At 51.9% G+C, this 10,315-nt stretch overlaps 1 pseudogene; it reads left to right on the forward strand.

Annotated features, from left to right (window-relative positions):
• Positions 1 to 9,839, forward strand: part of LOC124680261 — a 13,856-nt pseudogene extending 4,017 nt beyond the window's left edge.
• Positions 9,840 to 10,315: the final 476 nt, after the last annotated feature.

Genomic DNA, 10,315 nt, shown 5'->3' on the forward strand with positions numbered 1-10,315 from the left:
GAAGTCTCTTCCGGAGATCTTCGACACCATAGAGCATCAGACTTGGCCTTATCAGCTCCTCGCACGAGCACCAACGAAGCATCTGACTCAGCCTTTTTGCGAGCCTGTTCACTTTGCTCTAACTGTTGAGCAAGCGTGTTGGCACGATCATTGGCTTCCGCCAGTTTTTCTGGCAAGGAAGAAAAATATAGTTAAAAACTTCGACAACAGAGGAACAAAAGGGCAGAAGCAAAAGGAGTAAAGCATTACCTTCAGTTTTATTAGCATATTCACGGTACCCAACAAATTGGGCACCGATGCGGAGAAGATCCTTGATCATAGGCTGTTCAAAAAAAAAGAGGACAAAAAGAAAATGGGGGTATGAGAAAAATATAATGATACACAGAAGTAAGCAGAGAAAACATGAACAATGACAAAAAAGTGGAGAGCTTACATCTTCCATGAGAAGGTTCGAGGAGCTACTCAATTGGAGAGTAGGCTCCGCGATAATCTCCGTCCTTGCCCTTTTCGGTGAAGAGGCTCGGGGGCTTGTCGGAGGAGTCGAGGTGTCGACATTTTGTCGAGGGGGCGACGTTTCTTCCCCTTCGACAGGCGTTTCTGAGGCGACTAATGTATGTGACGTACTCGTTCGAGTCGCCACATCAACAGTTGGTAACACTTCATCATCACTACGAGTACAAGTCGACAGTATAAAGGCAAGATAGACAAAAAATCTTCAAAGCAAAACAAAAACAGGAAGATGGTACTTACGAACCGATAAGAGTTTCGAGGTATGGATCATAAGCCGACCCCGGGTGAGAAGGAACAAGTTTTTCTGGGTTTGGAGGTGCCGGAAGCTTCAGCGTCATCCCTTTTCCTTTTGTTCTTTGGGGAAACAAGCAGGAGGAAGGGATTGCATCGACTCGCTGGCTTCAGAGTCAATTTCCTTTTCATGGGAAGCCGCAGATTTGTGAGAACCTGCGACTTCACTTTCATGAAGAGAGGAACCTTGATTGTCTTCGGCAACGACAGCTTGTTCTTCGACTTCTCCATCCTCAGGAAGGGGAGGAAGAGAAGACATAGTAGGATGGTTCTGCAAAAATAGCGACAAAAGAAAAAATAGCAAGATATCAATACAGTAAGATGCAGGGAACATTTGGAACAAGATAAAAATTCGAGAAGACAAAAATACCTCGGGGAGAGGATTGGTGGAGCTGTATGGTTCCACGCGGCAGGAAGAAGGAACAGGATCTTTCTTATTTAAACGAGAAATTCTTCGAATCAGCTTCTCCAAGTCCTTTGCAGAGAGATCACTGGAGAGCCTATTGGCGTCGTTTACACCAGCATATGTCCAAAGGGGATTTTTGCGAGCCTGGAGAGGCTGCACCCTAATTCTAAGAAAGTAGGCAGTGATTTGAACACCAGATAGCTCTTCGCCTCGAGTATTTTGAAGTCGACGAATACGAGACATAAGTGCTTCTGTCGCCTTTTTCTCTTCTTCGGAAGCTTCAGCATCCCAGGAGCGGCGGCGTTGAATTTTGGCATTTCCGTCGAAGGGGACTATGTTGTGCTCCACAGAGTTGGCACTTTCTTCGTGAATGTAGAGCCACTTTTTGCGCCACCCTTGGACAGAATCGGGAAATTTAACGTCGAAGTATTCAACATCAGTTCGGACACAAATAACAACGCCGCCTATGTTATAAGTGGCGTTGCAAGAGGCATTGCGACGAAGAAGGAAATGCGTTTCCAAAGAGCCCAATTGGGAGGAACTCCAAGGAAACATTCGCACAGCGTGATGAAAATAGAAATATGGAGGATGGAATTGGGGGTCAACTGGTGTAGCTGAATCCCATAGACAAAGAGAAGGCCGCGGAGGAAATCGTGAATAGGGCGTAAAGGCCACGGATGAGGTGATCAACGAAACTAACCCGATACTCCATTGAGGGTTGGGGTAGCTTTCTTCGCCGGGAAAGCGGATGGCGTCATCTTTCTTCATCAGGCCAAGCTTCTTCATCAGGTTGAGGTCTTGGTTGGAGATTTTAGATCTCTCCCAGTCAAGATCTTCGGCGGCCATTGCGGATTCTGGAGTGTTGTGGCGCGTAAGTCGCGTGCGTGGTGGCATCAATAGCAATGAACAAAGCAACGCTTGAGCGTGCGGAAGATCAAACAGAATTGGGCGCAAGAGAAGTTTTTGCAAAGGGGAACAGATGTGCGGCGCAAGCAAAGGACTGGACCGAGGTTGAAGAAAGGTTTATATAGGGTTTGGGCGAAGCAGTGCACCGTTGGATGAAGAAATCGTGTGGTGAAAAAGGATCTCGTAGATACAAGGGTAAAAAGGTATTTTTACTGAAGGAATGGAACAGGCGTTACCGTACGTGCGCCGGAGAAAGCGGAGGACGTGTGTCCCCCACTTGCACGACGTGTCAACGTGGTGGGAACAATGGACCCACAAGGCAGTAAAAAATCCCAATTATTGACAGAGATGAAGAGAATTTGACAAAGGAAAATATGTCGACAAGAAAAATAAAAAGAGAATGGCGACAGGTGGTAAAACATTCGAATACTCTTGGAGCCTTTGATCAAATACAAGTTTTTGCCCAAATGCTCGGGGGCTACTTTGGAAAAATAGAAAATTTCGAGTATGACAATATAGAAATGGCGAGAGCCTATGACCAAATTCAAGAATTTGTTCATAGCCTCGAGGAGCTACTCCCATCGGAGAGCGCTGGTCGCGCACCCGATAAATATAACAATATCGAGAAGGATTATAAATATAGCGGCAAAGGATATTAATCTGATGGAGCCTACACCCAAGCACAAGTTCTTGGTCCGTAGCCTCGGGGCTACTCCCATCGGGAACGCTGTTCGCGTGCCCGATGAATTTTTCCAAAATAGAGAAAGAAGTGAGTATATTTCGAGTTACACAGATAACTCTACATATACTCCCATCGAAGGACAAAATAAAGTCATCAAATATGACTCGATAAAATGTGCTATTCCAAAGGCAAAAGCACTCGACAATATATTCTCGTAACGCCAAAGTTGCGATCAATTTCTGAATGCCGCAAAATTGCGAAGGTAAGACCCCAGATCCGTTCTGTCGGGCGTGGCATCGCCAAAGACTGCACTCACCTACTTTTATCCGTATCAACGGATACCGAAGAAAAATCCTAACGGACGCGTTAGGTACCCGATAAATTTGGCTCGGGACTCGACGGAATGGTAAGACCTTAAGCGGCACTGTCGAAGTTTACACCAGGTATCCCGAGATCATGTCCAGGGACGTGATCTTGAAGTAGGTTTTTGTGGATTGCCACTAGAGCAGTTAACTAGTACCTGATCCGTCAGATGAACTAGCCCCAACTACCATTATCCCTGTACAATATAGAATTTTATGTGAAGAAGCATAAATAAGAACTCTCGAAAAAATATAAACAGATGAGATTTCCCTTGACTCTACAATTCAAGCAAAATCTAGGGGCTACCGACATAGGCATCCCAAATGGGCACTGCCAAAGATAGTACCCGGAGTTTATTGAAGGCCCACTACCCGAAGAATAGGAAGATTCGGGGAGTCCAAGATATGTTAAGGAAAGCTAGAGTTGTAATAGGAAGAGTTATTTGTAATACTGAGCGGGATGAGTTAGAAACCGTCCCGGACTCCGTAACTTGTACAAAACGAAACCCTCGGCTCCACCTCCTATATAAGGGGGAGTCGAGGGACAAAAAAGGATCGAATCATACTGTCAACATAACCCTAGTTTTCATAATCGTCGAGTACTTTTCGCCTAAACCTTCGAGATCTACTTGCCCTCTACTTCTAGCAAAACCCTAGTCTACAATCTGTAGGCATTGACAAGTTAATCCTTTGTCAACCGGCCATCTGTTCATTGGATTGATTTTTTAGTTCAATCTCATGTGTAGACAGTGGTCTAATCTCCGCAACAGCCTCAAGCTCATCAATCACATTTGATAAGCGAGTCTTTTCTTTTTTAAGAATACCAGCCGTATGGGCAGCCCAACCGAAGAGATGTTTGCGCATAGACCGCATTTTATTATTCCATCTCAAGATAGGTGTGCTTCCACCGACCGGTCTTTCCCAAACCCTTTTAACCATATCATGAAATCCCTCTCGATGTATCCAGCCAAGTTCAAACTTGAACGGGCGTTTACAAGCGGGTCTGGGATTTCCAGTGGTTAGAAGGATGGGAGCGTGGTCAGACAGTTTTTCAATACGTTCTAGTGCACGGACTGACACCATAGGGTATTTACTTTCCCATTCGGTATCCATCAACACGCGATCTAGTTTCTCGTATGTGGGCTCCGGCAAGCTGTTTGCCCAAGTAAACTGTCGACCAGACATAAAGACCTCTCTTAAATCCAGTGCACGTCAATGACAGACGTTGAACAAGAAAGGCCAATGACCATCAAAGCGGCCTTTACTTTTCTCATGAGGGAACCTCAATAAATTAAAATCACCTCCGATTAAAATCGGATAAGGATTATCCTTTGTAAGGTTTACCAACTCACGTAAAAAGTCAGCCTTAAAAGCTTCTTGGGCGGCACCATACACAGCAACCAGACTCCATATGAAACCGTACTGCTTTATTCTGAATGTCGAGTTTAATGTGATACTCTCCATCGGAACTAGCCAAAACGGTCATGGTGTCTATACGGACGCCGAGTAAAATGCCCCCAGACCTACCACGGGGCGGGCGAGAAAACCACGCGAAAGTTAATCCCGCCTCGACAAACGGTCGAGAAAACTTTGAGAGAAATTCCGCCTACCCGTCTCCGAAATAGCAAGAAAATCTAAATCATAATCTCTACAACCATCGGCAATGTGGGAATGCTTAGCCAAGTCACGAAGACCTCTGCTATTCCAGAACATGCCATTCATCGAGAAACTATTTTAGATTTAGAATTCTTACCATACCTGCGAGATTTCTTTCCAGCCGATGATCGAGAGCCACGTTCGGATGCTTGTAAATCAGAACTAAGCTCCGCGTGTTCTAAATCAACTTCTGAAATATTGCCAATTATAGCCGTGAGAATTTGACCATCTAGGATGTCATCATCTTCATCATCGTCTATAACTGTTGTTTCAGGCCCAGTGGAGACATTCGGAGCAACCGTTAGACGGTCAAGCTCCGTTTGTCTCAACACATTAGCCGAAACGTAAATCTCATCGAGGCGAGTACCCAAGGAAACCCCTAAGCTACTCAAATTTGAAGAAATACGAGTATCTGAAAAAGAAACAAAGGACTTAGGCGGATGTTTAATACCTGCCGTGTCAAGGTTCATCTCCGCCTTGCGCCGCATGGCTCTCGCATGACATCCTCATCCGTCGCCCCCGCCCCATCCTCCGATAGAGCAAACCTCCCACTTCTCCTCACCGTCGGCTGAACGAGCTGGAGGAGGGATCGTGGGTGAAGGTTGCTGCAAGGAGGCTGGCGATGGTGTGGGCGAGCGCGGCGGAGAACCATCTGGAGAAGTAGGAGCTGATACAGGGGTAGCGGGTGGAGAAGCCCCATGTATCCCTCCCGCCTTGGCTGGCGACGAGGCGGTAGATGGCGATGTAGACGGCGGCGACGAAGAAGCCGGTGTAGCCGCAAGCTCGGAAGACACGCCCGTCATAGGGGGCGGTGTCCTCGGAGTCCGGTGCATACAAACCCGCATCTCCTCCACCACTGCGTCACTCGGGCGTGGCAGAGGCGAAGCAGGCTCGGGCATCAGCTCCAGCCGGTCCCCCTGTGTGGCGCCCTCCGAGACCGCCTGTCCCGGCGTAGACGACGTCGAGGAGACCTGCTGCACCGGTGGGACAGGGTCCCCAGCAGCCAAGGTCAGCTGTGGCACCGCCTGGCTGGGCAGCGAAGCTAGCCTCTCCATGGCCGCCCCTGGCGCGCGCGGCGTGGAACCACCTTCCGGCTGCAGCAGCGGCGCCGTGACTGGTTGCGGCGCCGTGGCCGGCTGCGTCACCGCCTGGCTGGGCAGCGAAGCCAGCCTCGCCATGGCCGCCCCTGGCGCGCGCGGCGAGGAACCACCCACCGGCTGCAGCAGCGCCGCCGTGGCTGACTGCGGCGCAGCCAAGAGGGCGAGCGGAGTCGGCTGCGCATGCAGCGAGGACACAGCGGCCCGCTGCGCCATCAAAGTCGGCGACACCCGCGACCCCGTCCGAGTCGAAGAAGGAGACGGAGTCGGTGGCAGTTGCCCCCGCGGTGGAACGGAGACCGGACGAGTACGACCCTGCATAAAAATCCGAACTCTGGAGGGTGAGGGCTCCCGTGGAGCTACAGGAGGTGAGGCGACCAAGTGAGGCGCCTCGGCTCGGCCCGCGCCACAATCCGCCGCCCTCTATCCGTCAACGGTGAGTGGTTGAAAGGAGTCAACGCCACCTGCGTGGACTGCGCCGCCGACGTGCCGGACTACGTCGGGGGATGTCCATCAACATCCATACGAGCAGCCTCGAGTGTCGCCTCGGCAGGTGCATCATCGAGGCCTGTCCTCCTCTGAACCATGTGAACCATCATCATTCCCTCCCTCCTTCCAGAAAAACGGTCGAAACCGAGGGTCAGGCTGGAACCCCTCCGCCTCACGAGCGAACCGAAAACGATAACCACAAAGCTGTAAAAGAGCAACCACCTCCAGGCAACCATTATTCGTCTCCCGGAACCGAAGGGTCACGCATAGCCACTAGAACACGAATAATCCCCGACTCGAAGAGAGAACAAATCAACATCAAGAGTGGTGCCAACAAGAGAACCCACAGCCCAGATACCTAAGAAATGTCGCACAGAATCTGGTACACCACTGACGTGCACCCAAACCGGCTGCATAACGAATAGAGGCTGAACATCCTGATGCACCCAAGAAGAAACTAGAGCCTGAGCATTAACCTTGGGTACACTCATCTGCATACCATCAATCCGAGACAAGTCATCAGCTGTAGGAATACCAATAAGAAAAGCATTAGCCCCATGGGGCACCGCCTCCCATCTCCACGCTGGGTTCCTGGACACATGCGGGCCATCGAACTACTGAACATCAGTCTGCGAGATACAACTCCTTCCCCGGACACCTGTACTAAAGCTGTGGGTGTCCCGAGAAGAGATCAACTGCGGCTTATACACTGAGTGCGGAATCTGAAGATCAAGTGTGGCATCATTACCGCAACCAACAAAGAAACTCGTGGGTCTAGGCAACTTCAGAACCGGACACCGAATAGTGGGATGTGCCCCCGAATCACAAATCAGACAATAATGAATAGCCTTACAAGCTTTAGTAGCATGAGTATTAACATCACATTTCCAACATTTTCCGGCCTTCTTCGCTCGCCGCTGGTGCAACGACCTCGGGAGCAGTGACCATAGGCTGCACGGGGACCTGAGGAGTATCAGAAATCACCATCGGAGCCGACACCAACTGTCCAAGGGGTGGCACGGACTGCACCAAAGGTGGCTGCTGCTGTCCCGCCGGAGGCGCCGGCTGTCCACGAGCCACAGCGAGGCTTCTTCTTCCGCCTCTTCTTCACCCGACCAGGCTGCGGCGAGTGGCTGCTGGAGTACTGGCTGCTGCATGGGAGGCTGAAGCATACTCTGCTGGTTAGGAACAGAAAACTGATACGGACCTTGAAAGTGCTGGTGCTGGCTGAGGCGGAGTAAAATGCACCGGCGGCTGAGGCACCGACGGACGAAAAGGCGGGCGATATCCCGCAGAAGGACCCACGAACGGGGCAGGCTGTCTCGGCGCAGGGGCGGGCTGCGGCATGGGCACCCCCGCCGGCCACCCCTGGAAGCCAGGGGGTCCCATGTAGGGACTCGGAGCGGCGGCCGACGCTGTCCCGGAGGGAACCGCCCCAGCTGCCGAGGACGCGGGCGCAGCCATTGCCGCCGTCGCCCCGGGAGGCGCCGGGGGCCTCGCAGCCCCGGCCATCCCCACAGCCGCGGGGGAACCAGCGACAACCTCGGTGAAGGATCGCCGCTGCCCGGAGAACGCGGCCGGCGACACCCAGACGGAGCACGGTGTTGACGAGTCCGAAGTCGGCGAGGATGAGGCGGGGGCTGCGGGGCGCGAGGAGGAGCTGAGAGACGATGATGATGACGAAGTGGGAGCAGCGGAAGACGACGGCGGCGTTGCGACCGAAGGCGACGACGATGACGGGGCAGCTGCGGCGTACGACTGGGGGCGATTGGCGGCGGCGCGATGTGAGGGACTAGGGGCATCGATCACGGTACGTGATTGCATGTGCCCCTCGTTCCCTCTCCGCTGTGCCTCCCTGACGGCCCATCGAAGCCCAGCCCACTCCGTCCGCGGCCCAGCAAGGGAAGCTGAGACCGCCATCGAGACTGATTCGAAACGCGACGTGAATCGCGGCTTGATCGGCGCCTCCTCCTCCGATGAACGCGCAGCCGTCTCCGAGCCTGACTCCGCCTCCCCATATCGCCGCGCAGGCAACACGTTGCAGATCGGAGGTGCTCTCCGTAACGAGGGGCGTAGCAGCTCCTTCCCCGCCGGCCGCCGCGGTGAGGCAGTAGCGAGGAAATCGCCGAACACCGGCACCGGTGTCACACGACGGCGAGGTAGCGGACCTCGCCATGGTTTGATCCGCGGCATGCGGGCAATCCTCAAACCCACAGGCGAAGAAGACGCAGCCCTTGACGTCCCTTTGATCTTCATCCGTGTAGAAGGCGACAAGGACCTAGCCCTTTCCGTCGACCTGCAAAACGGAGAGCTTACCTTCGACGCCGTCGCACGCGACCAAGCCCTGGACTCCCTGGTCGGGTATCCAATCTTAGACCAAAAATCCGCCTCGACCTCCTCCTCGGTCAACTCCGGCGACCGCCCGATCCGCCGAACCTCCGGCTCAAGGCCTAGGGCGGACCAAGCCGCCTCCTCCGCCGTCGCCCGAGCGTCCTCAACGGGGTCATCGTCTTCCTCCTGCAAGCAGAAGAATCGAGATCCCGCCACCGGAGATAGGGGGTTCGCCGACGGCGACAACCCTGCCCGCGCGTGGCACCCCTCCTCGTCGCCCGCTCCCCGCATGCTGCTACCATTGCTGCCGGAATCACGGACAGCAGCCGGGCTGCCAGGCAGGAGAGGGACGACGGTGGGTGTGGGTGGGTGTTGGGTGTTGCCGGTGGGAGTGAAGAGAGGTGGGTGGCTGGCGGTGGCGGCTTCCGGCGGCGGGGGAGACGCCGGCGCGGCATCGCCCAGCGCGTCGCCTCCGGGATCGCGGGAGCGCGTCATTCCACCAGCATACTAGTCACTTCTAGCTCTGTCAACTTGACTCCTCTTGGCAACTTGTCCTGCTTCGACTGTGTGCGTGGCTGCTTCTACTGGACAGAACGTCGTGGCTGGAGCGACGATCTGCTTGTGCTGGACACGCACACTATGGCGTTTTCCGGTGTTGATCTCCTGACTGGCTACCATGTGCAGCTCAGAGATCTGCCTGACGAGTACATTTCCAGTCGGCGTCTGAGCGCTGTTGTTGTGGGCAGAGAAGGAGTCCTTGAGATGTTTTCTCTTGTTTGTCAACATGGGTCCTTTGCTCTCCACCATACATCTCTGAAACATAATTCACATGAATGGAAGCTGGAGAAGATCATACCGCTGCCTGACCTGTATCGGGACTATTCAATCTGCTCAGTTGGTGGAGCTGAGGGATTCTTGTTTTTTCGAGGCGCTCCCGAGGGCATTATTAATAATGTGGGCATTAATAATGAGAATGTGGATTGTTACTCACTGGATGTCAAGACTTATGAAATTACCAAGGTTTGTAGCAAGATGGAGATCTTCTTCAATCGCAAACGTGCCCTCCCTACTTCAGCTTCCCACCATTGTTATTGGAACCAACCATTTGATCAAGAGGTAAGATAGCTAGCTCACATTAATATAATAAGATAAGGTGCTTACTTTTTGTTGTTGAGAAATGGATTAAATCTCTCTCCTCAAGTGCTAGCTAAGCCTAATTAATTTGTTTCATGTTACCACTGGGTGTCTGCTTTGTTGGTCCTAATTGCATTGTTATGTACTTATGTAGAAAGCAATTGTTGGCATATTGATACTAACAACCTTGCCAAGCTAGCTACGCAAGGTAGTCAGTTTATGTTCTCCTATTCAACATTTGTTTGTGATCAGCAAGGTTAATAACTAAAAACGATTCCATACTAGTTCTTATTTGTATGTTACTTATCTTAACAGAAAAAGGGTACTCAGGCTTGCAACTTCATGTAGTACTACATCTTTAGTCATGCCTAGTATTTTCTCTTCATTCACTCAACTGAACAAATGATGTTCAAACCAAGAATGTTGCATAACCAATAAGTTAATATTTGAA

Source organism: Lolium rigidum, chromosome 1 (assembly GCF_022539505.1).
Source record: "Lolium rigidum isolate FL_2022 chromosome 1, APGP_CSIRO_Lrig_0.1, whole genome shotgun sequence".
Taxonomy (NCBI): domain Eukaryota; kingdom Viridiplantae; phylum Streptophyta; class Magnoliopsida; order Poales; family Poaceae; genus Lolium; species Lolium rigidum.